We start from the raw sequence: 5811 nt of genomic DNA, 5'->3' as shown, positions 1-5811 counted from the left end.
CCGCCGGGGTACGGAGTGACACTCGTGGTACAAGGAGGGGCGGGACTCAGGCCTAGCTACCCAATGCTACTGGAGTAATAGAGACAACAGAAGGTTTGGCAGTGAGCATGTGTCAATTTTAGAACTTCTTCCCCCCCAAACCAACCAATGGGAATGCAAGATCAGCTGCAGGTCAGGAGGAGATTTACCTGGAGGTCAGCGGCAATTCAGGAGCTCAACAAAAGGTCAGCTGCAGGTCAGGAGGACAATCCAGGTAGAAGGCTGGCTCAGTTTACCTGACCAGCCACGTCTTTAATCCCACTTCTGACACCATTCGATGGGAATCGGCCTATGTCTGCAGCCCCTTGTTATTTCCACCCTTAGGCCTGGGAGGAATAAATCTCCGGACACCGACGTGTGCACGCTACATCTCTGAAAGTTTAATACATGACAAGAACGGTTATACAGAACTCAGTAGGCGTGGCTTATTCTCAGGATGACCAATGAAACATTCCATTCTTATCAGTATAGTTACGTGAAGAACAGAAACAGCGACTAGCTGAGAGAGACCAGAGAAGGTGGTTCCAGTGACATGGAAACAGTTGAGGGAGACCATAGAAGGTGGTTCCAGTGACATGGAAACAGCTGAGGGAGACCATAGAAGGTGGTTCCAGTGACATGGAAACAGCTGAGGGAGACCATAGAAGGTGGTTCCAGTGACATGGAAACAGCTGAGGGAGACCATAGAAGGTGGTTCCAGGGACATGGAAACAGTTGAGGGAGGCCATAGAAGGTGGTTCCAGTGACATGGAAGCAGTTGAGGGAGACCATAGAAGGTGGTTCCAGTGACATGGAAGCAGTTGAGGGAGACCATAAAAGGTGGTTCCGGGTACAGTGACATGGAAGCAGTTGAGGGAGACCATAGAAGGTGGTTCCGGTTCAAGTGATATGGAAGCAGTTGAGGGAGACCATAAAAGGTGGTTCCAGTGACATGGAAGCAGTTGAGGGAGACCATAAAAGGTGGTTCCGGGTACAGTGACACGGAAACTATTCTCAGTTTCGGTTTTGTAACTTCTCTCTCGTTTTCTAACTTCACACATCTCCAGATGGAGGCATTATACAACATGGATGACAGCTACTAAGACATCTCCTTCCATGGAGGTTAGAGGTAATTCAGGAGGAGATTAACAAAGGTCAGCTGCAGGGCAGGAGATCAACTGGAGGCCAGCTGCAGGTCAGAAGATCAACTGCAGGTCAGGAGATCAACTGGAGTTCAGTGGAGTTAACTGGAGGTCAGCTGTAGGGACGAGGTCAGCTGCAGGTCAGGAGGAGATCAACAGGAGGTCAGCTGCAGGTCAGGAGGAGATCAACAGGAGGTCAGGAGGAGATCAACAGGAGGTCAGCTGCAGGTCCAGAAGAGGTCAGGAGGAGGTTGGCTGCATTGATCAGTGAATTCTGAATGTTCTGTGAACACACCGGAGCGCCCTCTACAGTTGCCCCAACCCATTGACGCAGTGGTGTTGGATTTCTTCTGATTTCTTCTGATTTCCCGGACATGTTGGACACGGAATGTTTTCAGATATTAAACCAAACTGACATTTTCTTTTCCCACTTTGTGCCTTTTGTATGTGACCATCCTGCACGGTATATTCCCATGGCAACACGTATAAAAGGCTACAAATCCAACCTCTGTGTCTTCCGGCCAAAGTGACAAAAGCCATAGATAGGAAGAGCTTTTATTACAGATAACAATGAAGGAACGCCATCATCGTTTACACATTACAGAGAATAGAACAGAAGATGCAGAAAGGAAAACGAAGGAAACATATCAGGACGACCCCAAAACATTCGTCCAATCTATGAATAGTAGAAAGGTCCGGTCCCAGCATGTAGGCCCTTTACAGAACCATCTAGAGGGGGTGACTGGGGACAAAGAGAAGGACAATGTATGAAATCCCTTCTTCAGCTCTGTGTATATAAAGGAGCATGGGGGGGGCTCTTGTCCATAATGGGCGTGGTACTGACACCCCCCGATGATCCACATTGGCTCACAATTGATATGATCCAGAAATATTATAGAATAAAGGTGAATAAAGCCCGTGGACCGGATGGCATACACCCACGGGGCCTTACAGAATTCAGCTCTGTCATCTCACAGCCATTGTTTCTCATTTTTAGGGACTCTTTAATGACTGGCATAGTACCACGGGATTGGTGTAAGGCCAATGTGGGGCCAATATTTATAAAGGGGTCAAAATCCTTCCCAAATTATTACAGACCTGTTAGTGTCACTTCTATAGTTGGGAAGATACTGGAGAGTTTAATAGAAGACCACATAGATGAGTTCTTCCTGGAAACTTGGACAGAGGGGTGGCGGTGGACGTGGTATACTTGGACAGAGGGGTGGCAGTGGACGTGGTATACTTGGACAGAGGGGGGTGGTGGATGTGGTATACTTGGACAGAGAAGTGGATGTGGTATACTTGGACAGAGGGGTGGCGGTGGACATGGTATACTTGGACAGAGGGGATGCAGTGGACGTGGTATACTTGGACAGAGGGGGGCGGTGGACATGGTTTACTTGGACAGAGGGGTGGACGTGGTATACTTGGACAGAGGGGTGGCGGTGGACGTGGTATACTTGGACAGAGGGGTGGCGGTGGATGTGGTATACTTGGACAGAGAAGTGGATGTGGTATACTTGGACAGAGGGGTGGCGGTGGACATGGTATACTTGGACAGAGGGGTGGAGGTGGTATACTTGGACAGATGGGTGGCGGTGGACGTGGTATACCTGGACAGAGGGGTGGCGGTGGATGTGGTATACTGGGACAGAGGGGTGGCGGTGTTCGTGGTATACTCGGACAGAGGGGTGGCGGTGTTCGTGGTATACTCGGACAGAGGGGTGGCGGTGGACATGGTATACTCGGACAGAGGGATGGCGGTGGGTGTGGTATACTCGGACAGAGGGGTGGCGGTGGATGTGGTATAATCAGACAGAGGGGTGGCGGTGGACGCGGTATACCTGGACAGAGGGGTGGCGGTGGACGTGGTATACTCGGACAGAGGGGTGGCGGTGGACGTTGTATACTCGGACAGAGGGGTGGCGGTGGACGTTGTATACTTGGACAGAGGGTTGGCGGTGGATGTGGTATACTTGGACAGAGGGGTGGAGGTGGTATACTTGGACAGAGGGGTGGAGGTGGTATACTTGGACAGAGGGGTGGAGGTGGTATACCTGGACAGAGGGGTGGACGTGGTATACTTGGACAGATAGGTGGCGGTGGACATGGTATACCTGGACAGAGGGGTGGACGTGGTATACTTGGACAAATGGGTGGCGGTGGACGTGGTATACCTGGACAGAGGGGTGGCGGTGGACGTGGTATACTCGGACAGAGGGGTGGCGGTGTTCGTGGTATACTCGGACAGAGGGGTGGCGGTGTTCGTGGTATACTCGGACAGAGGGGTGGCGGTGGGCGTGGTATACTCGGACAGAGGGGTGGACGTGGTATAATCGGACAGAGGGGTGGTGGTGGACGGTTTATACCTGGACAGAGGGGTGGCGGTGGACGCGGTATACCTGGACAGAGGGGTGGCGGTGGACGCGGTATACCTGGACAGAGGGGTGGCGGTAGACGTGGTATACTCGGACAGAGGGGTGGCGGTATATGCGGTACACTTGGACAGAGGGGTGGCGGTGGACGCGGTATACTCGGACAGAGGGGTGGCGGTGGACGTGGTATACTTAGACAGAGGGGTGGCGGTGGACGTGGTATACTCGGACAGAGGGGTGGACGTGGTATACTCGGACAGAGGGGTGGCGGTGGACGTGGTATACTCGGACAGAGGGGTGGTGGTGGACGTTGTATACTTGGACAGAGGGTTGGCGGTGGACATGGTATACTTGGACAAAGGAGTGGACGTGGTATACTTGGACAGAGGGGTGGCGGTGGATGTGGTATACTTGGACAGAGGGGTGGAGGTGGTATACTTGGACAGAGGGGTGGAGGTGGATGTGGTATACCTGGACAGAGGGGTGGACGTGGTATACTTGGACAGATAGGTGGCGGTGGACATGGTATACCTGGACAGAGGGGTGGACGTGGTATACTTGGACATATGGGTGGCGGTGGACGTGGTATACCTGGACAGAGGGGTGGCGGTGGACGTGGTATACTCGGACAGAGGGGTGGCGGTGTTCGTGGTATACTCGGACAGAGGGGTGGCGGTGGACGTGGTATACTCGGACAGAGGGGTGGCGGTGGGCGTGGTATACTCGGACAGAGGGGTGGCGGTGGACGTGGTATAATCGGACAGGGGTGGTGGTGGATGGTTTATACCTGGACAGAGGGGTGGCGGTGGACGCGGTATACCTGGACAGAGGGGTGGCGGTGGACGCGGTACACTCGGACAGAGGGGTGGCGGTGGACGCGGTACACTCGGACAGAGGGGTGGCGGTGGACGCGGTACACTCGGACAGAGGGGTGGCGGTGGACGCGGTACACTCGGACAGAGGGGTGGCGGTGGACGCGGTACACTCGGACAGAGGGGTGGCGGTGGACGCGGTACACTCGGACAGAGGGGTGGCGGTGGACGCGGTACACTCGGACAGAGGGGTGGCGGTGGACGCGGTACACTCGGACAGAGGGGTGGCGGTGGACGCGGTACACTTGGACAGAGGGGTGGTGGTGGACGTGGTATACTTGGACACAGTTCCCCACACACGGCTAATGTGTAAGTAAAGTCTATGGGCTGGAAAAATCTGAATGTAAATGGATAGAAAACTGGATGAAAGATCGTATTCAGAGAGTAGTGGTTAATGATTCATACTCTGAATGGTCTGGGGGTGTCAGTGGGGTTCCCAAAGGTTCAGTGTTATTAGTGGTGTACCCCAAGGTTTGGTGTTATTAGTGGGGTACCCCAAGGTTCAGTGTTGGTGGGGGACCCCAAAGATCAGTGTTATTAGTGGGGTGCCCCAATGTTCAGTGTTACTAGTGGGGTACCCCAAGATTCAGTGTTTTTAGTGGGGTACGCCAAGGTTCAGTGTTAGTGGGGTACCCCAAGGATCAGTGTTATTAGTGGGGTACCCCAAGGCTCAGTGTTATTAGTGGGGTACCCCAGGGTTCAGTGTTGGGACCCTCACTCTGTAATCTATATATATACACAATATGGTGTCGGGGATCTCAGTTTCCAGATGACACCAAGCTGTGCCGGGGAATAACGTCCTTACAGGATGTCTCCAACTTACCAGCCGACCTCAATGCTCTGTGTAATTGGGGGACAATGGGGGCTAATGGTGATAAATGTAAGGTTCTGCACTTGGGGGCTAAGAATATGCATCATACATACTAGGGGGGTACAACTGGGGGGGTCAATGGTGAAAGATCTGGGGGTTCTGGCAGATCATAGACTTACACTCACCGGCCACTTTATTAGGTACACCTGTTCAATGGCTTGGTGACACAAATTACTAATCAGCCAATCACATGGCAGCAACTCAATCACATGACATCTAGATGTGGTGAAGATGACTAGAAAGGGGATTTAAGTGCCCTTGAACGTAGCATGGTTGTTGGCACCAGAAGAGCTGGTCTGGGGATTTCACAAACTGCTGATCTGGGATTTTCCTGCACAACAATCTCTAGAGGTACAGAGAATGGTCAGAGAAAGAGAAAATATCCAGTGAGTGGCAGTTGTGTGGAGGAAAATGCCTTGTTAATGTCAGAGGAGAATGGGCAGACTGGGTGCTGAGACATTCAGATGGTGGGGTCAGAATTTGGTGTAAACATGAAAGCATGGATCCATCCTGCCTTGTATCAATGGTTCAGG

Source organism: Staurois parvus, unplaced genomic scaffold, assembly GCF_062004578.1.
Source record: "Staurois parvus isolate SC_StPar_1 unplaced genomic scaffold, SC_StPar_1.0 ptg003522l, whole genome shotgun sequence".
Taxonomy (NCBI): Eukaryota; Metazoa; Chordata; class Amphibia; order Anura; family Ranidae; genus Staurois; species Staurois parvus.
This window is presented reverse-complemented; position numbering follows the sequence as displayed.